We start from the raw sequence: 24697 nt of genomic DNA, 5'->3' as shown, positions 1-24697 counted from the left end.
CCTGCGAAATTTAACCGAATTCTGTGGAACGTCACGATTTGGATCTTCTCCTTGCTGGGCGAGATCCAGATCAGCATATTTAAATGAGCTGCGCATCTCATTTAAATATGTCTGCGCCAGATTCTCCTGCCTTTTGGGAACTGACAGCCTCCCTCGCAAGGCGTCGACCAGGCGCCATTTAGAACTGGTCCGCTCAAACATGACCAGGCGTAATGGCACCTTGGGGGTTTCCCGGGATATTGGAGACCCCCAAGTGGTCAGGGACAGAACAAGGTGGCCCCTGGCTCTCCCTCAGGCACTGGCAGCCTGGCACCTTTGCAATGTGACCCTGACACTTCCAGGGTGCACTGGTGGCACTGCCAGGCTTGCAGGAGCAGTGCTAGGGTGACAGTGCTGGGATGCCCAAGTACCAGAATGGCATGGCCAAGCATTGGGGCCTGAGGGGGTACTTGCCCATGAAAGGGGGTATGAGGGGGGTTTTGAAGGGTAGGGGAGTGAAGGATGGGTATGAAGGGGCCTCGTAAAAGATGGGGGGGGGGGGGGTTTTAATGATTGGGTTACTGAAAAGGGGGCCTGAAAAGAAGGGGGTGGGGAGACCTGAAAAGGGGGGCACTCAGTCTCCCCATAATAGGGTGTCCTCACTTCGAGGTGGTATGGGGTAATGCCCATGTGTGCAGCGGGTGACATTACCCATGGGTGGAGGGTGTGGGGGATCCTCTAGCTCATTTTGAGATGGGAGCACCCTAAGGAGCTGACCAGGCTGGCAAGTTCACATCCCCAGGGAAGAAAACATTTCCAAGTGTGGCCTTGACAAAGGAGAAACTCCCCAAGGCCTAGAATAATAAGAACATAAGAACATAAGAACTAGGAGCAGGAGTAGGCCATCTGGCCCCTCGAGCCTGCTCCGCCATTCAATTAGATCATAGCTGATCTTTTGTGGACTCAGCTCCACTTTCCGGCCCGAACACCATAACCCTTAATCCCTTTATTCTTCAAAAAACTATCTATCTTTACCTTAAAAATATGTAATGAAGGAGCCTCAACTGCTTCACTGGGCAAGGAATTCCATAGATTCACAACCCTTTGGGTGAAGAAGTTCCTCCTAAACTCCGTCCTAAATTTACTTCCCCATATTTTGAGGCTATGTCCCCTAGTTCTGCTTTCACCCGCCAGTGGAAACAACCTGCCCGCATCTATCCTATCTATTCCCTTCATAATTTTAAATGTTTCTATAAGATCCCCCCTCATCCTTCTAAATTCCAATGAGTACAGTCCCAGTCTACTCAACCTCTCCTCATAATCCAACCCCTTCAGATCTGGGATTAACCTAGTGAATCTCCTCTGCACACCCTCCAGCGCCAGTACGTCCTTTCTCAATGACTGAGGGCACGATTTAACGGAAAGGTTTCCGGATGTAATCTCCGATGGGTTTGGATGGGAGTTACTCCCAGTTTCTCCCCGGCTCTGTCAGCTAGTTCCCACCACTTTCTAACCACACTTAGGGCACAATTTAATGGAAATGTTTTCTAAGCGTAGTAGAGCGCGGGAACTGCTGCGAGCTTCCCGAGCTCAGCCCAGCAAGGCCTTCTCCGCTATAAAATGTTAATTGGTTCACTTAATGAGGTCCTACAGGCTTCACGCCACAAATGACTGACCAGAGAGATTTAACCGAACCCCATGGGACGTCGCGATTTGGATCTTGTCCTTGCTGAGCGAGATCCATATTAGCATATTTAAATGAGCCGTCCATCTCATTTAAATATGTTTGCGCAGATTTGCCGACTGCCCTTGCCAGTCTCCCACTAACAAGGGAGAGCAGCACTTAAACCGCTCCTGCACAGTCAAGCCCACACAGCTCGCAGCCATGTGGCCGAGGAGACCAGCCCCACGATTCGCGGATGCCAAACTGATCAGACTGTTGGAGGCGATCAAAATCAAATGGGGTGCCGTGTTCCCCCAAGGGTCTCGGAGGGTCTGTCCACCATAGGGCAGCCAGTGCTGCCGGCAAGGAAGTGGAAGCAGCCATCAGTTCGGGGAGCGCCACCAGGAGGGCCGGCACCCAGGACAGTAAGAAGATCCACGACCTCCACCGGGCCACACGGGTGGGTTGGTACCGGCCCCCTGGCATCACCCCTGCCCAGCACCGTTTTGTGCCCTGGCCCACCCATGTCCAACAGTTCTGCCCATGCCAACCCCCCACCCAACTCTCCACCTCTCCACCCAACTCCCCAACCCCTCCGAACTCCCCATCCTCCCGAACTCCCCATCCCTCTCGTACTCCCCACCCCCTCAAACTCCCCATCCCAGGGCAGCACGGTGGCACAGTGGGTTAGCGCTGCTGTCTCACGGTGCCAAGGTCCCAGGTTCGATCCGGGCTCTGGGTCACTGTCCGTGTGAAGTTTGTACATTTTCCCCATGTCTGCGTGGGTTTCACCCCCACAATCCAAAGATGTGCAGGGTAGGTGGATTGGCCACGCTAAATTGCCCCTTAATTGGAAAAAATAATTGGATATTCTAAAAAAAAAATTTAAACTCCGCATCGCCCCCCCCCCCAATACGACCCGCCCCCCCCATACTCCCCATCCCTCCAAATAACCTTCCCCCCCCGTACTCCCCTTCAGCCCCAAAATACCCATCAACCCCCTTACTCCCCATCCCCTCCATATTCCCTATACTCCCTTTCACCCCCAAACTCCCCATCCCCCCATCCTTTCCATCCCCTCCATATTCCCTTCCCCTGCCATAATCCCCTTCCCCCCCCATAGTCCCCTTCACCCCCAAACTCCCCAACCCACCCCCCCCCCCCCCATATTCCCCATCCCTATCACGGCATCAGAACCGCATTTTGAGGAGACCAATTCACTGCTCAATGACAGACCAGCTGGCCTCATGAGCCTCATTGTATCGGGCCTCCTCATCAATCTCCAGTCTCTGCACCGGCTTCATTAGACAGGTCTTCAACAGGTACCCCTTATTCCCAAAGAGCCCACCGGCCATGCTAGGGTAGTCCTCGAAGAGGCTGGAGATGTCCGACAGCCCCAGGATGTAGCTGTCATGCACATACCCTGTGAAGCTTGCACACGCGTGCATGATCTTCATGTGGTGGTTGCACACGGGTTGGCCGTTCAGGGAATGGAACCCCTTCCTGTGGATGTAAGGCACTCCCTGACAGCCTGGTGAGCGCAACGCAACATGCGTGCCATCTATTACCCCCTGGGCCTGCTTCCTGCAGTGTTCAGGCACATTGTCCAGGCATCAATGTCTGACTGGGATGCCAGGCAATAACTGCCGCAAATCTGGAATTGAAAGCTAAAGCTGGATTTTTGCAGAGAAAGGTACTGCGAACCTTTAAAAATCATTGATCGACCCAGATGTGGACGTCCTACCCCAATTTCAATTGGATCCCATTATCAACAGTATCAGAAAGGGAGCAAGGCATGAATCAGACAGGAGAGAAACCTAAATGTAGCAGAGACAATTGAACTGAGTGCTGAGCCCAAAGAGACCCCATTTTGGCTGAACCAAGGGCTGTACCAACAGTGTGGGAGTTGCAAATTGATGGAGGAGATTACATTTTTGAAGGATGGATGAGATCTCTGCAGCTGCCATGATCTGAGAATTTATTTAAATCCCTTGCTTTTTACATTGCAAAAGAAAACTGGCCACAGTTGTCTGTGATTATTCAAAACAAAGTCTGCTGGGCTGCTCTGATCGATAGACCACATGGTCGTATTCATCTGAGCCGTTTCAATAGAGTTCTTTGTCAAGATTTCCAGAAGCGTTATTCATTGTGAATGCTTGGTTAACTTTGCAGCGGCACAGTTATCTGAACAAGGAATTTTGAGTTCACAATTTGATCGACAGTTTATAGAGGCTATTAAAGTATTAGGAGAATAAACATAAGTTTGTTTATTGAACAAATCAACCATCAGATGAGATTTAAAAGGTGATACTATAATGATTGGGAAAAATTTCACTATCAGCCCTGAACAGTGAGCTGCAGTAGATTTTTAGAAGATTTTTTTCCATTCCCACATAGCTCCTGAGGTCTGCCCGTGGGTGATTTCCATTGTGTTGGCATGAGGAGTATGAAGGATCATGGAGATGAATGGGGGTGACTTTCCACTGAGGTATGGGAGGAGGCCATGGGTTTGGCTGAGGACATGAGGTGATATTGAGTTTCATGGGGGGGAGGTATGAAAGGCCATGGGGTGGGTGAGGGTGAGGTGATGTGAGGGTTGAAGCCTTGAGGGTTAAAATCTTCTGAAACAACTTGGACCAATGAATTGAGGCAGGCCTTCGAACCAGTCTGCCTCAGCATACCCCTGCCCTTAGCTGTGTGCTCCTAAACCTTGCTTCCAACCTCATCCTGCACCTGCACCTCTTTCCCCAATTCCAGTGCAGAAATGTCACGATTTGGCACATTTTTTACATGCTGTCCACCTTGGTAGCGAAAATCCCGCCCGTGGTCTCAGCAATAATGACCAGAGAATGATCATCAATTGTCATAAAGAACCCATCTGGTTCACTGATGTCCTATGGGGAAGGAAATTTGCCATCCTTATCTAGTCTAGCCCATGTGTGACTCCAAACACCAAGCAATATGCTCTCAAATGGCCTCAGCAAGTGATTCAGTTGTTCCAAACTGCAACAGATATCAGATGGGCTGCAGCAGCTTATGAGGCTGGCTCATCACCACTTTCTCAAAGGGCAATTAGTGATGGGCAATGTGCTGGCATTGCCAGTGACACCTACATGCCATGAAAGAATTACAAGAAACTCAAACTGCTAGAATGCCAGCCTGGTTTGAAAAAGCAAATCAGAGCAGTCCAGGGAATACATAAGGTATATATCCAAGGTGTAAAACTGCAATGTTAAGGTGGAGTCAGTGATGCAGTGCTAAGCTACACAGATAATTGAGTTTAAAGAAAATTGTCATTGAAGGATTTATTTTCCAAATGAGTTGTGAGAGCATAATGTTTAATAAAATCTTTATTAAAATCAAGAAAAAGTAGAAAATATGTATTTTCATGCAATCTAGACATACTGCAGTAGCATGTATTCCTGTGCATTTAATGGGAGGGTTGGTTTAATCAATGTAGTCAAAGCTTCCTTAAATCTATAATACGTTTATATTGGTATAATTTTGCATATTGCTGCACGGCCTGGGGACTAAGACGCTGCTATTTGGGAATAAAATAATTAACAAAACTATTATTGGCATAAACAGTAAGACATTGGCTCTGATCTGCAATTCAGTGAGTTATGCAATTAAACGGTCTCGATTGGAATGAATGAAGAATCAGTCGCAACCGCATATGACAATCCTTTGCACTTTACCTTGCTCAATTTGTGCTGCTATTTTTAAAAGCCACAGTTCAAAATTGTAAAACAAATTTATTTCATATTTCACTTTATTGCTGCAACATTGATATGTTACATCTTGCAAGTTAATGCATTGTGCTATCCTAACTCATCAGATGAATGCAGATCTCAAATGCTGCTGTTCGGATCAAGCCTTGCTGCCATATGGAATGATGGTGCAGGGAATTGATCCAAAGTACAAATTTTCATGCAGAAAACGTGGCTTGCTCTGATAAATTAAACAAATTAGACTGGTGCGAGGAGCATAAAACTGTGCGGGTCTGCAAAAGAGCATCTTGAAATGCAGTCTCAAACTGTCTGGTTCTTTTAATTTTGCAACTGTAAAGGAAAACAGGGAGCGAGTGATTACAAAATCTTGCAGAGCATTTTACAGCGACTAACAATAATTCTGCTTTAGATGGTTAATGGCATTCTGTCAATATATTTTAAAATACTAACCTTGTCATATATGGTGATTAGGCACTAAATTACTTTAGTGCTTCTGGCAGGAGGTGGGGGTGGGGGTTGGTTAATGATATTTTGTCAATAAATGAAAAATGCTGACCATGCAAAATATCAAATGGGGTGTTCTCGCATAAACATGTTTATCGTATTTATGGAATTAAAGGCATTCTGCCTAGAGTGAGTAGAGGCAGTGTGAGATTGCATGCAAGGGAATAAGTGTGGGTACTGACATGGGTGCAGTTTTAGGTACTTATATGGGTTCTGCCTAAGTGATCTGGATGTAGGTGGTTTCTCTATAGATAGATGTTTGCTGTTGGTGTGCTTCCTCTGTGGGTATTAGTGCCTGTGTTTTCTACGCGGGTATTTCTTGTGTTGTATTGAGTGTTGGTATTTCCTGTGCGGGTAGTTCTGTGAGTATTTCCTGTGTGACAATTAGTGTGGGCATTTCCTGTACAGATAGTGGTGTGGGTATTTCCCATGTTCCAATTGTGTGGGTATTTCCTGTGTGGGTATTAGTGTGGATATTTACTTTGTGGGTATTAGTGTGGGTATTTACTGTGTGGGTATTAGTGTGGGTATTTCCTGTGTGGGTATTAGTGTGGGTATTTCCTGTGTGGGTATTAGTGTGGGTATTTACTGTGTGGGTATTAGTGTGGGTATTAACTGTGTTGGTATTAGTGTGGGTATTTCCCGTGTTCCTATTAGTGTGGGTATTTACTGCGTGGGTATTAGTGTGGGTATTTACTGCGTGGGTATTAGTGTGGGTATTTACTGCGTGGGTATTAGTGTGGGTATTTACTGTGTGGGTATTAGTGTGGGTATTTACTGTGTGGGTATTAGTGTGCGTATTTACTGTGTGGGTATTAGTGTGCGTATTTACTGTGTGGGTATTTCCTGTGTGGGTATTAGTGTGGATATTTACTGTGTGGGTATTAGTGTGGGTATTAACTGTGTTGGTATTAGTGTGGGTATTTCCCGTGTTCCTATTAGTGTGGGTATTTACTGTGTGGGTATTAGTATGGGTATTTACTGTGTTGGTATTAGTGTGGGTATTTACTGCGTGGGTATTAGTGTGGGTATTTCCTGTGTGGGTATTAGTGTGGGTATTTACTGTGTGGGTATTAGTGTGGGTATTTACTGTGTGGGTATTAGTGTGGGTATTTACTATGTGGGTATTAGTGTGGGTATTAGTGTGGGTATTTATTGTGTGGGTATTAGTGTGGGTATTTCCTGTGTGGGTATTAGTGTGGGTATTTACTGCGTGGGTATTAGTGTGGGTATTTACTGCGTGGGTATTAGTGTGGGTATTTACTGTGTGGGTATTAGTGTGGGTATTTACTGCGTGGGTATTAGTGTGGGTATTTACTGTGTGCGTATTAGTGAGGGTATTTACTGTGTGGGTATTAGTGTGGGTATTAACTGTGTTGGTATTAGTGTGGGTATTTACTGTGTGGGTATTAGTGTGGATATTAGTGTGGGTATTTACTGTGTGGGTATTAGTGTGGGTATTTACTACGTGGGTATTAGTGTGGATATTAGTGTGGGTATTTACTGTGTGGGTATTAGTGTGGGTATTTACTGTGTGGGTATTAGTGTGGGTATTTACTGTGTGGGTATTAGTGTGGGTATTTACTATGTGGGTATTAGTGTGGGTATTTACTATGTGGGTATTAGTGTGGGTATTTACTATGTGGGTATTAGTGTGGGTATTTACTGTGTGGGTATTAGTGTGGGTATTTACTGTGTTGGTATTAGTGTGGGAATTAACTGTGTTGGTATTAGTGTGGGTATTTCCTGTGTTGGTATTAGTGTGGGTATTTACTGTGTTGGTATTAATGTGGGAATTAACTGTGTTGGTATTAGTGTGGGTATTTCCTGTGTTAGTATTAGTGTGGGTATTTACTATGTGGGTATTAGTGTGGGCATTTCCTGTGGAGGTATTAGTGTGGGTATTTACTGTGTTGGTATTAGTGTGGGTATTTACTGTGTGGGTATTAGTGTGGGTATTGACTGTGTTGGTATTAGTGTGGGTATTTACTGTGTGGGTATTAGTGTGGGAATTAACTGTGTGGGTATTAGTGTGGGTATTTACTGTGTGGGTATTAGTGTGGGTATTTACTGCGTGGGTATTAGTGTGGGTATTTACTGTGTTGGTATTAGTGTGGGTATTTACTGTGTGGGTATTAGTGTGGGTATTGACTGTGTTGGTATTAGTGTGGGTATTTACTGTGTGGGTATTAGTGTGGGTATTGACTGTGTGGGTATTAGTGTGGGCATTTCCTGTGGAGGTATTAGTGTGGGTATTTACTGTGTTGGTATTAGTGTGGGTATTTACTGTGTGGGTATTATTGTGGGTATTGACTGTGTGGGTATTAGTGTGGGTATTTACTGTGTTGGTATTAGTGTGGGTATTTACTTTGTGGGTATTAGTGTGGGTATTTCCTGTGTGGGTATTTCCTGTGTGGGTATTAGTGTGGGTATTTACTGTGTGGGTATTAGTGTGGGTATTTCCTGTGTGCGTATTAGTGTGGGTATTGACTGCGTTGGTATTAGTGTGGGTATTTACTATGTGGGTATTAGTGTGGGCATTTCCTGTGTGGGTATTAGTGTGGGTATTTACTGTGTTGGTATTAGTGTGGGTATTTACTGTGTGGGTATTAGTGTGGGTATTTACTGTGTTGGTATTAGTGTGGGTATTTACTTTGTGGGTATTAGTGTGGGTATTTCCTGTGTGGGTACTAGTGTGGGTATTTCCTGTGTGGGTATTAGTGTGGGTATTAGTGTGGGTATTAGTGTGGGTATTTACTGTGTGGGTATTAGTGTGGGTATTTACTGTGTGGGTATTAGTGTGGGTATTTACTGTGTGGGTATTAGTGTGGGTATTTACTGTGTTGGTATTAGTGTGGGTATTTACTGTGTGGGTATTAGTGTGGGTATTTACTGTGTGGGTATTAGTGTGGGTATTTGCTGTGTGGGTATTAGTGTGGGTATTTACTGCGTGGGTATTAGTGTGGGTATTTACTGCGTGGGTATTAGTGTGGGTATTGACTGTGTGGGTATTAATGTGTGTATTTTCTGTGCAGGTGTTAGTGTGGCTATTTACTGTGTGGGTATTAGTGTGGGTATTTACTGTGTTGGTATTAGTGTGGGTATTTACTTTGTGGGTATTAGTGTGGGTATTTCCTGTGTGGGTACTAGTGTGGGTATTTCCTGTGTGGGTATTAGTGTGGGTATTAGTGTGGGTATTAGTGTGGGTATTTACTGTGTGGGTATTAGTGTGGGTATTTACTGTGTGGGTATTAGTGTGGGTATTGACTGTGTGGGTATTAATGTGTGTATTTTCTGTGCAGGTGTTAGTGTGGCTATTTGCATGTGTTCTTTTTTGGAAAATATTTTATTAAGGCTTTTACAATTTTAACACTTTTAAACAGAAAAATCTAACAAACATAAAAAACCCATAATAACATGGCCATCTCCCCCCAAGCACCGTTCCTAACTATCATGGTCCATGTAACGACTCCATCTAATCGTTCTCCTTGCATTGGTTTTCCTATCCTTATCCGTCACTTCCAAAACTCCCCCTTCCATCCCCCTCTTGCTGACAAACTAATTTTCCTTTTAGGAGTCGATGAACGTCTGCTATCTCGGAGAGAACCCCTGTAACAAACCCCTTAAAGTGCATTTGATTTTCTCCAACCTGAGAAACTCTGCCATGTCGCTGGCCCACACCCCCGACTTTGGAGGCTCTGAGTACCCTACCCCAGCAGAATCTGTCGCCGGCCCACCAGGAAGGCAAAGGCCAAAATATCGACCTCTCTCCCCTGCTGGGTTCCCGTATCTTTCGAAACTCCAAATATTGGGCAGCACGGTAGCATAGTGGTTGGCACAATTGCTTCACAGCTCCAGGGTCCCAGGTTCGATTCCCGGCTTGGGTCACTGTCTGTGCAGAGTCTGCACTTTCACCCCATGTCTGCGTGGGTTTCCCCCGGGTGCTCCAGTTTCCTCCCACAGTCCAAAGATGTGCAGGTTAGGTGGATTGGCCATGCTAAATTGCCCCTGGTGTCCATAATTGCCCTTAGTGTTGCGTTGGGTTACTGGGTTATGGGGATAGGGTGGAAGTGTGGATCTTGGGTAGGGTGCTCTTTCCAAGGGCCGGTGTGGACCCGATGGGCCGAATGGCCTCCTTCTGCACTGTAAATTCTGACATCACCTTATCCTGTAGCCCCCTTAGTGGGAGGCGCGGGAGGCCCGGGACCTGCCTCCGAACAAAGACCCGCACTTACAAATACCGGAACCCATTCCCACCTGGCAACGCAAACTCCTCCTCTAGCTCCTCTAAACTCGAAAAGCTCTCGGGCGCGATTTTCCGACCCCCATGCCGGGTGGGAGAATTGCGGGAGTGCTGGGCGAGTCACACCAGGCCGCCCTGGCACCCGCACGCGATTCTCCCAACCCCTCCAAAACGGCGTGTCGCGTTTTGCGACAGGCCGCTCGGAGAATCGCCGCTCTGGTCGAGCGGCGATTCTCCAGCCCGGATGGGCCGAGTGGCCTGCCTAATACGACCGGTTCACGCCGGCGCCAACCACACGTGGTCGCTACCGGCGTGAATAGCACGCGACCGCTGCGTGTGGTGCCCACTGATCGTCAGGCCGGCATCTCTGAAAGATGCACTCTTTTCCCTCCGCCGCCTCGCAAGATCAATCCTCCATGTCTTGCGGGGCAGCGGAGGGGAAGACGGCAACCGCGCATGCACGGGTTGGCGCCGGCCAACCTGCGCATGCGCGGGTGACATCATTTAGGCGCCGCTGGCCGCATCATTCAGGCGGCGCCGCTTTGACGCAAGCGTCAAGGTCCGGCGTGCGAGGTTGGCGCGCCGCCTCTCCTCACCCTCTGGAGGTGGGAGAATAGGGGGCGAGGAGTGGCCTCCGACGCCGGAGTAAAACACTCCGGTTTTCACGCTGGCGTCGGCACTTTGTCTCCATTTGGGAGAATCGCGCCCCTCATCTCCAAATCTCTTGATCCCTGCCCGCTGCCATCTCCTAAAGCCCCCGTCCAGCACCTCCCGGAGCGAATCGGTGATTGTCAGAGATCGATGACCACACCAATGTCCCCTTCAGTCCCATGTGCTGCCTACATTGTTCCCAGCCCTCAGGGCTGCCACTACCACCGGGCTTGTGGAATACCCAGCCTGTGAGAATGGCAGAGGTGACAGTAACAAATCCTTCAGGCTCGTGCCTTGCAAGATGCATCCTCTACCCGCTCCCACACCGACCCCTGCCCCATTATACACTTCCTGACCATCGATATGTGAGCTGCCCAGTAATAGTTGATAAAGTTTGGAAGGGCCAGCACCTCCTCCCCACGCCCCCGTTCCAATAGGACCTTCTTCACCCTTGGGGTTTTCCAGGCCCAAATAAAACCTGAGATCGCCACATTCATCTTCCTAAAAAAACACATTTGGGATGAAAATTGGGAGACACTGAAAAATTAACAGCAATCTTGGGAGGACTGTCATTTTCACAGTCTGTACCATTCCCGCCAGTGACAGCAGGATCACGTCCCACCTTCGATCGTCCCCTTTCATCTGCTCTATTAATCTGCCCACATTTAATTTGTGATGCTGACTTCAGTCCCGCGCCACTTGAATACCCAGGTACCCAAAAACGCCCTCCCACCACTTTGAACGGTGTATTTTTCTGTGTTGGTATTAGTGTGGGTATTTACTGTGTTAGTATTAGTGTAGGTATTTCCTGTGTGGGTATTAGTGTGGGTATTTACTGTGTGGGTATTAGTGTGGGTATTTCCTGTGTGGGTATTAGTGTGGGTATTTCCTGTGTGGGTATTAGTGTGGGTATTTACTGTGTGGGTATTAGTGTGGGTATTTACTGTGTTGGTATTAGTGTGGGTATTAGTGTGGGTATTTACTGTGTGGGTATTAGTGTGGGTATTTCCTGTGTGGGTATTAGTGTGGGTATTTCCTGTGTGGGTGTTAGTGTGGGTATTTACTGTGTTGGTATTAGTGTGGGTATTTATGGTGTGGGTACTAGTGTGAGTATTTAATGTGTGAGTGTTAGTGTGGATATTTACAATGTTGGTATTAGTGTGAGTATTTACTGTATTAATATTAGTGTAATTCCTGTGATGGTATTAGTGTGGGCATTTTCTGTGTTGGTATTAGTATGGGCATTTCCTGTATTCGTATTTGTGTTGATGCTTCTTGTGTTGGTATTAGTGTGGGTATTTCCTGTGTTGGTATTAGTATGGGTATTTCCTGTGTGCGTATTCGTTCTGTGTTTTCTGTACGGGCATTAGTGTCTGTTTTCTATGTGGATATTAGTGTCTCTGGATTCGCAATGGCAATTAGTGCCTATGTTTTCTCTCAATATCAGTGTCTCTGGATTCTATGTGTTAATTGATTTCTGTATTTCCCGTGTGCGTATTAGTGTCTGTGTTTTCTATGTGTGTATTATTGTCTGTGTTTACCTTTTGGGTATTAGATTCTGTGTTGTCTCTCTGTGTAATTGTGTCTCTGTATTCTGTGTAGGTATTAGTGTCCCTGCATTCTGTGTGTGTGTATTAGTGTCAATGTGTCCTGTGTAGGTATTACCGTCTGTGTTTCCTGTGTGGGTATTACTGTCTGTGTTGTATATTAGAGATGAGTGTCTGTGTTTCCTGTATGGAACTTTGTATCCACATTGTCTGTTTGAGTATTGCTGTCTGTATTGCGTACATGGGATGAGTGTCTGTGTTTCCTGTATGGAACTTAGTATCCATGTTTCCTGTGTTGGTATTAGTGTCTGTGTTTTCTGTGTTGGTATTAGTGTCTGTGTTTCATGGGTTGGTATGTGTCTGTGTTTTCTGTGAGGGTGTTTTCTATGTGGTATTTTTCAGGGTGTTTTCTGTATTGTTATTTGCATTTGTGTTTTCCCAGTGGATATTAGTGTCTGTGTTTTCTGTGCGGGTATTATTGAGGGTGTTTTCTGTATTGTTATTTGCATATGTGTTTTCTGTGTGGATATTAGTGTGGACATTTTATGTGTGGGTAGCAGCAGCGTGTTTTCCGTGTGGGTATTAGTGTCTGTGTTTTCTGTGTGAGTATGTGTCTGTGTTTTCTGCATGAGTATTAGTGTTTGTCTTTTCTGTGTGAGTATTAGTGTTTGTGTTTTCTGTGTGAATATTAGTATTTGTGTTTTCTGTGGGTATTAGTGTCTGTTTTGTGTGTTGGTATTGACGACTTGTGTTTTCTGTGTTGGTATTGGTGTCTGTGCATTCTGTGAGGGTGTGTTGTATGTGGATATTATTGAGGGTGCTTTCTGTACTGTTATTCGTGTCTGTGTTTTTTGTGTGGGTAGTTTCTGTGTGGATATTAGTGTGTGTGCTTTCTGTGTGGATATTAGTGTGAGTGTTTTCTGTGTTGGTATTGCATGCGTGTTTTGTGTGTGTACCAGTGTGAGTATTTGCTTTGTGGCTATTAGTGTATGTGTTTTCTGTGTGGGTATTAATATTTGTGTTTTATTTGTGGTTTTAGTGTTTATGTTTTCTGTGCGTGTATTGGTGAGGGTGTTTTCTGCGTTGCCATTAATGTCTATGTTTCGTGTGTTGGTATTCCTGTGCGTGATTTCTGTGTAGTTATTAGTGTCTCTGTTATCTTTGTGAATATTTGTGTGTGTGTTTTCCGCCTGGGTATTAGTGTCCTGTATTCTCTGTGTGTGCATTAGTGTCTGTATTTCCAGTGTCGGAATTAGTGTTTATGTTTTCTGTGTGGGAATCAGTCTTGGTGTTTATTTGTGTCGATGTTTCCTGTGTGGATATTAGTTACTGTGTTTCCTGTGTGGGTATTAGTGTCTGTTTTCTGTGTGGGAACTAGTGTGGGTGTTTTTTTTGTGCAGTTAGTACCATTGGTGCTTTCTTTGTGCTTTTGTTTCATAGAAACATCCTTTTCATATGCCCTAGTAGTCATTGGACATGGATGTTTTATGCATCAGATGAATAGTCCTGCTCCATTTGAACATATAGTAATACATGCATCAGGAGACCACTAACCTCCAGATTCTGGAAGGATTATCAGTGAGTTTTTGACCAAAAGGAGAATGCACACAATATAGCTGTGTACCCTTGACATTAGCCAAAAGGCCGAGAAGTGATACGAAATAGCTGTACGTCACGTTTGTATTGATTATTGCAATATTTGGATTATGTAATATTGTATTCATATTGATGCCATTTTATAATCAGATATTGTGAATCTGTTCTTTCTGGATATTGCAGAGCATTAGCATTTTCGCAGAGTCACAGAAAAATAGAGTGCCGAAGAGGCCCTTCGGCCCATTGAGTCTGCAGCGATACATGAAAGACACCTGGCCTGCCTGCCTAATCCTATGTGCCAGCACTTGGCCCACAGCCTTGAATGTTATGATGTGCCAAGTGCTCAACCAGATACATTTTAAAGGCTGTGAGGCAATCCGCCGCTACCACCCTCCCAGGCTGTGCATTCCAGACCGTCACCACCCTCTGGATAAAAAAGCTTTTTCTCACATCCCCCAAAACCTTCTGCCCCTCACCTTGAACTTGTATCCCCGCGTAACTGGCCCTTCAAATAAGGGGAACAGCTGCTCCCTGTCCACCCTGGCCATGCCCTCATAATCTGTACACCTTAATCAGGTCACTTCTCAGTCTTCTCAGTCCAGCAAAAACAGCCCAAGCCTATCCAACCTCCCTTCATAACTTAAATGTTCCATCCCAGGCAGTATCCTGTTGAATCTCTTCTGCACCCTCTCCACTGCAATCACATCCTTCCTATAATGTGGTGACCGGAATTGCACAAAGGCCTTACCAAAGTTCTATTCAACTCCAACATGACCTCCCTGCTTTTGTAATCTTTGCCTCGATTAATAAAGTCAAGTGTCCCATATGCATTTATCACCACCCTATTAACCTGCCCTCCCACATTCATAGATCTAAGGATAAACACGGCAAGGTCCCCTTGTTCCTCGGAACTTCCCAGTATCATGCCATTCATTGAATACTTTGTCATCTAAAAACTTACTGATCCTACCCCCTCCATAGTCATCTATATTGTTTATATAAATGACAAAGAATAAGGGATTCTGCACAGATCCCTGAGGTACACCACTGGACACTGTCTTCCAGTCACTAAAGCAGCTGTTGGTCATCACTCTCTGTCTCCTCCAACGAAGCCAATTTTGAATCCACCTTAGCAAATTACACTGAACCCCATGTGCATTTGTCTTCTTTCTTTATAAGTCTCCCATGTGGAAACTTGTCAAAGGCTTTGATGTGATCCATACAAACTGTGTCAACTGCACTACCCCCGTCTACACACCAGGTTACCTCCTCAAAAAATTCAATCAAATTTGTTAGGCATGACCTCCCTCTGACAAAGCCAGGAACTACAGAGCAGTGAGCCTCATGTCAGTGGTCGGGAAAGTATTAGATAAAATTCTGAAGGAGAGAACCTGTCTCCACTTGGAGAGGCAAGGTTTGATCAGGGATAGACCTCCACTCCATCTAAGCCCTTAACACTATGGCTAGCCCAATTAAAGTTGGGAAAGTTGAAATCACCTAATATAAGTGCCCTATTGTCATTATTTTTGCACACCCCTATGATTTCCACACATATTTGCTCGTCACTTTCCCACTGACTATCTGGGGATCTATAATAAACACCTAGCAATCTGGTTGTCCCTTTTTTATTCCTAAACTCAACCCACAAAGCTTCATTTGCTGCCCCCTCCAAGATATTACTGCAGTAACTAACGCCTTAACTATTAATGCAATGCCTTCTACTCTTTTACCCCCTCTTCTGTCTTGCTTGAAGATTCTATATCTTGGGGTGTTGAGCTACCAATCGTGCCCCTCCCTCAACCCTATCTCTGTTTTGTTACCTGTAAGGCAGGTAATCTGTGCCACTCAACTCAGTTACAGTAGAGGCTTCGGAAGAAGGCTCGAAGTCGTCCACAAGTTTTACAGAAGGTTTATTGAGCAACACAACGTAAATAACCGCGTGAGTTCTTACTTTAAGAACTGTACTAGTAGAAAGGTTACAAATTTTTTATGCTCTACAACTAGGCCTGACCACACTAGCAGCCCTGAGCTAAATCTCTGCCTCTGTTCTCCTCACAGTCTAATCAGCCAAAGAGGCCAGAGGGCTGCTTGTTTCCCCCTTTTATACACGCCAATGCTGCCCTCTTGTGGTCTTTCCATTACCCATCAGCCCCTTCTGCACACACCCAAGTAAAGATCACTACATCCCCCTTTTTCACTTTTTTTTTCATAGTTGCAGAGCTGTAACTAAAAAAAAAAATCAAATACCGTTAGTTTCATGCACGAATACAGAACAGAGAGCACTGATTGTCTCAGTTCATGTTCACAAGTTCAGACGGTTGGGTGCATATCTAATTCGGGTAGACCTCCTGAATGGGCATGGAGACCCAGAGATTTTTGTGTCCATTTGGGCACCAACTGCTGGTGTCCCGGGATGTCGCATGATAGCGTCCTGCAGATCTACCGTCGGAAATACAGGTTGATGAGGTGGAACCTTCAGCAGGTCTCGCCGATTGCGTCGAAACAGTATTCCATCATCAGACTTCACAACGTACGATCGTGGCGATACTTGGCGGAGCACCATTGCCATGTTAGACCAACCTCCATCAGTGTGTCGTAATCTAACCATGGTGTGGAGTCCAGTCAAACTCCGTGTCCTTCCTTATCACTTGTCATAACGCCTTCGTCCGTGCTGCTAGGTTCGATATGAACTTGCCTAGGAATCCCCGCCCTTAACTCATCTGATTTACCTGTAATACTCCGGACATTAAAGTAGAGGCCATCCAGCCTTGCCTTGCTCCCTTGAAACTTACAAATGCTGTATTCCCTCTGGCTTGATTGCTTTTCTGTCTTATGCTGTGTACCTATTCTGTTCACAGTCTGTGACCTCTCCGCCGACTGAATTAGTTTAAACTCCTCCCGACAGCATTAGCAAACCCGCCGGCAAGGATGTTAGTCCCACTCTGGGTCAGATGTGGACCATCCCACTCTGGTACATGTCCCACTTTCCCCAGAAACTGTCCCAGTGATCCAGGAATCTAAATCCCTCCTTCCTGCACCAACTCTTAAGCCATGCATTCATCTATGCAATTCTCCTATTTCTGTACTGGCCAGCCCGTGGCACTGGGAGTAATCCAGAGATTACAACCAGAGAGGTCCTGCTTTTTGGCTACTGCCTAGCTCCCGGAAATATTGATGCAAGACCTCATCCCTCTTTCTACCTATGCCATTAGTACCACCATGCACCATGACCTTTGCCTTATCACCCTGCCCCTTCAGGATGCCTTGCAGCCACTCAGTGACATCCCAGACCCTGGCACCAGGGAGGCAACACATCATCCTGGAGTCACATTGATGGCCAGAGTAACGCCTATCTGTTCCCCCTGACTATAGAATCCCCTATTACTATTGCTTTCCTCTCTTCCCCCTATCCTGTGCAAACAGGCTGCTGGTGGTGCATGAAGCTTGGCTCTGTCCGCACTCCCTGGAGGAACCAGTGCCCTCATCAGCCTCCAAAATGGAATACCGATTTGCGAGCGAGACCCCAGGGAACTGCTGAACTTCCTGCCTGTTTCTCTTGGGCTGCCTCGCGATCACCCATTCTCTTCCTTCCTCAAGTCCCTTCAGCTGCGGTGTGACCATCTCTCTAAATGTACTATCCACGATACTCTCAGACTTGCAGTTGCTCCACGGTGTCCCCGGCCACGGTTCCAGCTCTGAAACCTGAGCTTCCAGGACCTGCAGCTGGACATACTTCCTGTACACATGCTGGTTCCGGAGACTGGAAATGTGCCCAGCTACCTACGTAGAGCAGGAGGAGCATACCAAGGCTTTGAGCTCTCCTGCCATGACTAAATCCTTTAAATTTAAAACTTTATAAGACTTTTATATATATTTTTTAAATCATCTAATTCCTACCGTTGTTAAAACAACGACTTACAATTCTATATACTTTAATAAATACCCACTAGGACTTACTCGCCAATCAGCTGCTCTCTTTATGAACTCCCGGCCCCTCTCGTGCTCTTTATGAACTCCCGGTTCCTCTCGTGCTCTTTATGAACCGGTTCCTCTCGTGCTCTTTATGAACTCCCGGCCCCTCTCGCTCTCTTTATGAACTCCCGGCCCCTCTTGTGCTCTTTATGAACTCCCGGTTCCTCTCGTGCTCTTTATGAACACCTGGCTCCTCTCGTGCTCTTTATGAACTCCCGGCCCCTCTTGTGCTCTTTATGAACTCCCGGCCCCTCTCGTGCTCTTTATGAACTCCCGGTTCCTCTCGTGCTCTTTATGAACTCCCGGCCCCTCTCGTGCTCTTTATGAATTCCCGGCTCCTCTCGTGCTCTTTATGAACTCCCGGCCCCTCTTGTGCTCTTTATGAACTCCCGGTTCCTCTCGTGCTCTTTATGAACTCCCGGCCTCTCTTGTGCTCTTTATGAACTCCCGGTTCCTCTCGTGCTCTTTATGAACTCCCGGTTCCTCTCGTGCTCTTTATGAACTCCCAGGTCCTCTCGCTCTCTTTATGAACTCCCGGGTCGTCCCGCGCTCTTTGTGAACACCCGGCTCCTCTCGTGCTCTTTATTAGCAAAATATATTATAATCTATGTTTTATGGTAATATATGCTATTGATCTCTGATAGCGAATTCAGAGGGCATGATTCTCTGCAAGACTATGTTCTTCCGCCGGAGGTGACTTGTAACCGGTTTACGATCCCCCCGGGAGTGCACACCGGTAAGCAATTCAGTGTTCCACGTCATCCAAATTTATGCATGCCGTGGAATACATGGCCTCATAGCCAGATCCCATGCCCCCCCCCAACCACACAGCTGCCCCCCCCCCCCCCCCCCCCCCCAACCACACAGCTGCCCCCCCCCCCCCAAGTACTGGACTATTCTCCAGGATGCCTGTAATAGGAGGACCCCCATAGACCCCTATAAGGGGAACCCCCTCCTGGACCCCCGTAATATGGAGACCCCCCCAATGACTCCTGCAATAAGTATTCCCCCCAGGGATACCCACCCTGACACACAGACCCCACCCCAACACACAGACCCCACCCCGACACACAGACCCCACCCCACAAAAGAGACTCCCTGTCTGGATGCCAGAGAGCTTCCAGACAGGGACAGTGAGAGTTAATACAGATGTAATACTTACCTTGAAGCTCCACATGTCCATTCCTGGAAGGAGAGCAGCGGTGACCTATGTCTGGACCCGACAGATCCATTAGCTGCAAGGCATTCATAGCCCCTCTTCATCCTCTCTCAGGTCCAGCAAGCTACGGCCACGCTGGTAGAGGCCATAAGTGATCCGCGCCCACGTGATTCCCGGCCGCAGGGAACAGCGAATCAATGAGGGCCAGAGCATAGGGTTCCGGGCCCACTAAATCGATGCAAATAGGTCATTATTATCGGTCGGGCAGCACGGTAGCACAAGTGGATAGCACTGTGGCTTCAGAGTGCCAGGGTCCCAGGTTCGGTTCCCCGCTGGGTCACTGTCTATGCAGAGTCTGCACTTTCTCCCGTGTCTGCGTGGATTTCCTCCGGGTGCTCCGGTTTCTTCCCAAAGTCCAAAGACGTGCAGGTTAGGTGGATTGGCCATGATAAATTGTCCTTCATGACCAAAAAGGTTAGGAGGGGTTATAGGGCTATGGGGAGAGGGTGGAAGTGAGGGCTTAAGTGGGTCGGTGCAGACTCGATGGGCCAAATGGCCTCCTTCTGCAATGTATGTTCTATTTATATCCCCCCGCTGTCACGGACCTCAATCCTGCCACCAGCGGGGTGTCAGAGCTTTGCAATCGGGTCGGCGACCAGCGCCGATCCCGATTTTGCCTGGACGCCCGATTCTCTGTTCCATTGGCAATGCAATCCAGGCACAGCTGAACGAAGATTCCCGCCCAAAATCCTGCTGCTGAGCTGACGCCAGTGAAATTTGTATCGATGCCAAAGCTAACACTTTGACCTTGCCATTATTTTTGAACTTTTCAACGTTGAGGATTTATAACTTTGTAATACTCTGTATGCTAGTCAGATTTTGAGTTGGATTCAAATGAGCGTCCCATTAACTAACTGCCTCGTCACCTCTGAATCCACATGTGCCTTAGAAGCTATTTCTGATTCACAGAACTGCAACGAATCCATTTCAGCAGCCTTTGCATTTCCAAATTTGGTGAGAGGGCAGCAAATGGCATATTAAATCTAGGATCTACTTTGCTGGGAAAGTTGACACAATTTGTACAAATTGGATGCTGTCCTTAATACAGCATCGGCAGCCAGCTGATGTTGCATAACGGAGAGAACCTCTCTTCACCAAGCTTCTGCTGCCATCCTAAAAATATGCTTTGCTACGAACACTGACATTGTTCCACTAAATCTCAACAAATTACCATTGGCAGGGAAGTTGTTGAAAGAATGGTTGGAGTTTACTTAACATGGATACTAGTTGCTTACCTCCAACGCTCAGTGATTTGCCGAAAATTCCCAGGAATGGGACCTGGAATGACAAATGCTGGTGAAAGTATAGAAGCAGCCCAAATGCCAGATACAGTGGCTTGATGCTCAAATAATCACTGCAAAACGTTGAGAGGTAGCTGCAAGCGAAATATGGTTTAGTTCAGGTGAAAAGGCTTGAGATGCTGCAAAGGACTATATTCTAGTCTTGTGCTGAATAAAAGACTTCAGAGGATTGTGGGGAAAGGTTCAACAACTGCCGTGAAATTATCCACTACAGTGAAAAATAAATTCTATCCTATTTCAGACAAAATGTTTATGAGGTGCACTGTTCGATAATGCGGGAACACACTTAACAGTAAACTGTTTTCTCTGAGTGTATCTTGAATTTCAAACTGGGTTCAATATAATCTTGTCCACCGCATTTTTTTCCTGCTCATTCATATTTATTACAGTGTAAAAAGAAGCTATGAAAAAGATACACTGGAGTGACCTGATCACCACAATAAATTCTTCCATTCATAAGCTCTGCAATCCAAACAGCAGTTAAAAAAAGAACTGTTGGAAAAAGATTATTAGCTATTTCTCGGTTATAAGAGGGTATCACTTAGCCGAGCTGGTAACATTGTCACTGTGCAGGGCTTTAGAATTATTCATTTAACTCCTCTGATTATTGGATGTTGTGCTATAATCAAGAGCATGCATTTGGTGCTCTGCTTTCTGTAACAGATTTCTGTTCACAGTACAGGCTGCAATGTTACCCATGTGGGCAAGCAAAAAAGGTACGAAAAATGCAAGCCATTGGCTGGTCAGCCGGTTCCTCAGCAGCATTCCGTCCCTGGGCGATTATGCCAGAGGCCGGATGGATAGATAATGAAATCTGTTTGAAGCCCTATTGAGCCTATTGTCGGAGGCCGACTGGTCATCGGAGACTTTGGCAAACAGGGCCGCACGGTAGCACTGTGGATAGCACAATTGCTTCACAGCTCCAGCGGAGGAGGGTAGTTGGGCGGTTGGGGCTTGTCAGGTCAGATTTTGTGGGGTTCAGGGGCTCAGGGGTGTGGCATTGGGTGGTGGGGGCTAGTCAGGTCAGATTTGGGGGAGATCTAGGTGTGGAATTGGGTGGTGGGGCTATCAGGTCGGGTTTGAGGGGATTCAGGGGGAAATAGGTGGTAGGACTACCTATTTTCTACCCAATGGGCAGCACGGTAGCACAAGTGGATAACACTGTGGCTTCACAGCGCTAGGGTCCCAGTTTCAATTTCCCGCTGGGTCACTGTCTGTGCGGAATCTGCACATTCTCCCCGTGTGTGCGTGGGTTTCCTCCGGGTGCTCCGGTTTCCTCCCACAGTCCGAAGATGTGCAGGTTAGGTGGATTGGCCATGCTAAATTGCCCATTGTGTCCAAAATTGCCCTTAGTGTTGGGTTGGGTTATTGGGTTCTGGGGATAGGGTGGAGGTGTGGACCTTGGGTAGGGGGTTCTTTCCAAGGGCCGGTGCGGACCCGATGGGCCTCCTTCTGCACTGTAAATTCTATGATCTATGACCTAAAAGTGCTAGATCTTCGGATAGCGGGGTGGGTGGGCCGATTTCGCTCCAGGCCCTCCCTGCCTACCTGCCTTCAGCTGTCGCTGGCACCCAGTTGATGTTGCATCACGGAGAGCGCTTCTTTTCACAAAGCATCCGCTGCCGTACTAAAATATGCTTTGCTACGAATACTGACACTGTTCCACTAAATCCCAACAAATTACCATTGGCAGGGAAATTGTTGAAAGAAGGGTTGGATTAGTTAACATGGATACCAGTAGGGCAGCACGGTGGCCTAGTGGTTAGCATAACCGCCTCACGGCGCTGAGGTCCCAGGTTCGATCCCGGCTCTGGGTCACTGTCCGTGTGGAGTTTGTACATTCTCCCCGTGTCTGCGTGGGTTTCGCCCCCACAACCCAAAAATGTGCAGGGTAGGTGGATTGGCCACACTAAATTGCCCCTTAATAGAAAAAATAATTGGGTAATCTAAATTTATTAAAAAAAAAACATGGATACCAGTTACTTACGTCAAAGTTCAGTGATTTGCCGACCAGGAATAGACCCTGGAGTGACAAATGCTGGTTAAAGTATTGAACCAGCACAAATACCAGAGACACAGTGGTTCAACGCTGAAATATTCACTGCAAATTGTTGAGAGGTAGCAGCGAGTGAAATACGGCATAGCTGAGGTGAAAGGGCTTGAAATGGTGCAGAGGACTATACTCCAGTCTTGTGTTGAGTAAAAGACTTCAGAGGATTGCGCAGAAAGGATCAATTATCCATAATAGTGAAAAATAAATTCTATCCTATTTCAGAGAAGAAATGTGGGGTTACCCCTCCATAGTGGTGGCCCAGCTGCTTGGGCCTTTTAGTTTATTTGTAAATTAAATAAGTTGGAGAGAAGGGCCCGCCATCTTGGGGCATTCTGTTTCTCTCTCTCTCAGCGGAGGAAGCAGCTTGCCGCCATTGTTCATGGTTTTCCGGCTTAAACCACTGGTTCAGCAAAGCTGACTAATGTTCCCCAGTACATGGAGTTGGGCTAAGCTAAACACTCCTTTAGCATTGTCCTGAATTGGCATGAGCTGACACATCACTGGTTGTGGTGATCTGCTTTGTATGCTTTAGTACCACATCATGAAGTGTGTTTACCAACAAACGGCGTGTTTGACTACGGATACAATAGAAAACGGGCGACCATCCACTCTGGGGTGGCGGGGTGGCACAGTGGTTAGCATTGCTGCCTCACAGCGCCAGGGCCGCGGGTTCAATTCCAGCCTCGGGTCACTGTCTGCGTGGAGTTTGCACTTTCTCCCCGCGTCTGCGTGAGTACCCTCCGGGTGCCCCGGTTTCCTCCCACATTCCAAAGATATGCAGGTGAGGTGGATTGGCTTTCATAAAATTGCCCCTTAATGTCCAGACATGTGCAGGTTGGGTGGGGTTACAGGGATAGGACAGGGGAGTGCGCCGAGTTAGAGTGCTCTTTCGGTGGGTTGATGCAGACCTGATGGGCCGAATGGCCTCCTTCTGCACATGGAGGGATTCTATTCTTCTATGATTCATTATTTCAAACACAGCTGCTGTGACATGGTGGCACAGTAGTTAGCACCGCTGTCTCACAGCACAAGGGACCCTGGTTCAAGTCTGGCCTTGGGTGACTGTGTGGAGTTTGCACATTCTCCCCATGTGTGCGTGGGTTTCCTCCGGGTGCTCCGGTTTCCTCCCACAGTCCAAATATGCGCAGGTTAGGTGGATTGGCCATGATAAAAAATTTCCCTTCAGTGTCCAGGGATGTGCCGCTTAGGTGAGGTTACGGTGTTACAGGGATAGAGTGCTCTTTTTGAGGGTCAGTGTGGACGCGATGGGCCAGGCGGCCTCCTTCTGCACTGTAGGGATTCTATGTTTATTCTATGTTCTATGGTGCAAGACATCACTCCGTTCGGAAGACAATAATTAAACTGTATCTCATGTTTCCATCAGGATGTGCTTTGAATATTACTAACAGATCACTTCAGTGATTCATTCCACTATTTTATGCTTATCACATAGTTTGACATTCCATTGAGTCTTTTCATGGTGGGTTTTAAATAGTGCCATTAAACTAGACAATATTTCAGGACAATACCTTACATTTCAAAGCTGCAGATTGTAGAAAATATTTATGGTCTATGCAAGCCAACTCAAAAGGGTCAAATATTTGCGCAGTCAACAGAAGTTGACGTTGGTCATCACAATGGGAGACAGTTGGAACACAGAACCCGGCACAAATCAAACAATGCTTGGAGATCACTGTGTTTATGAAAAAAATGATTTTTCTGAATAGACGTGTACAAAGTTTGCAAGTGATTTGTTTGTTGGTTTCTCTGAGTGTGCTACGGTGGTTGATCTTGACCTCAGTCAATTCACAAATTAGTGTAGATATGGCATCAACGGTGGTCTCATCATCACTTTTATGTGTGACAGAAAATGTAACCCGTTCTGTGAGTTGACAATGACATAAAATATTCAACTCTTTGCTGTTAAATATTTAGCTGAATGCACTGAGTGCGCCTTCAAAATAGTCCGAGTTTTCAACTTTTGTTCATAATTCAGAAATATTCATTATTCTGGTATTTCCACAGAAATCAGAATTATATAGCTTTGGCCCACGTCAGAGAGCAAATGCCCTGATCCGTTAACTCAGCAGCTCTTTGCCTACCCTATTGGAGAGTTTTAATCAAAGCAAGAGTGGGTTGGGAATAGTGCTACAGATAGCGCTCTCCACCTTGGTATGCCTTTGTGTGCAGACCAATTGCAGGGCATCGGAGGAATTCACCCTTTGTGTAATCTGTAGT

At 46.5% G+C, this 24697-nt stretch overlaps 1 protein-coding gene and 1 long non-coding RNA gene across 9 annotated transcripts in view; one reads left to right on the top strand and one right to left on the bottom strand.

The window, feature by feature from the left end:
• rbfox3a (RNA binding fox-1 homolog 3a) overlaps positions 1–24697 on the top strand; it is a 1730437-nt gene that overhangs the window by 1142070 nt on the left and 563670 nt on the right. The gene's annotated exons all lie outside the window — the stretch shown is intronic.
• LOC119952991 lies at positions 5335–24063 on the bottom strand. Its single transcript, XR_005457928.1, has 3 exons — positions 23994–24063; positions 20341–20383; positions 5335–5703 (listed from the first exon to the last, which is right to left on the bottom strand). It is a non-coding gene; the product is annotated as an uncharacterized LOC119952991 (long non-coding RNA).

The sequence above is a fragment of the Scyliorhinus canicula genome, chromosome 18 (assembly GCF_902713615.1).
Source record: "Scyliorhinus canicula chromosome 18, sScyCan1.1, whole genome shotgun sequence".
Classification (NCBI taxonomy): Eukaryota; Metazoa; Chordata; class Chondrichthyes; order Carcharhiniformes; family Scyliorhinidae; genus Scyliorhinus; species Scyliorhinus canicula.
Note: the sequence above shows the minus strand (reverse complement) of the source record. Positions and strands in the feature narration are given on the sequence as shown.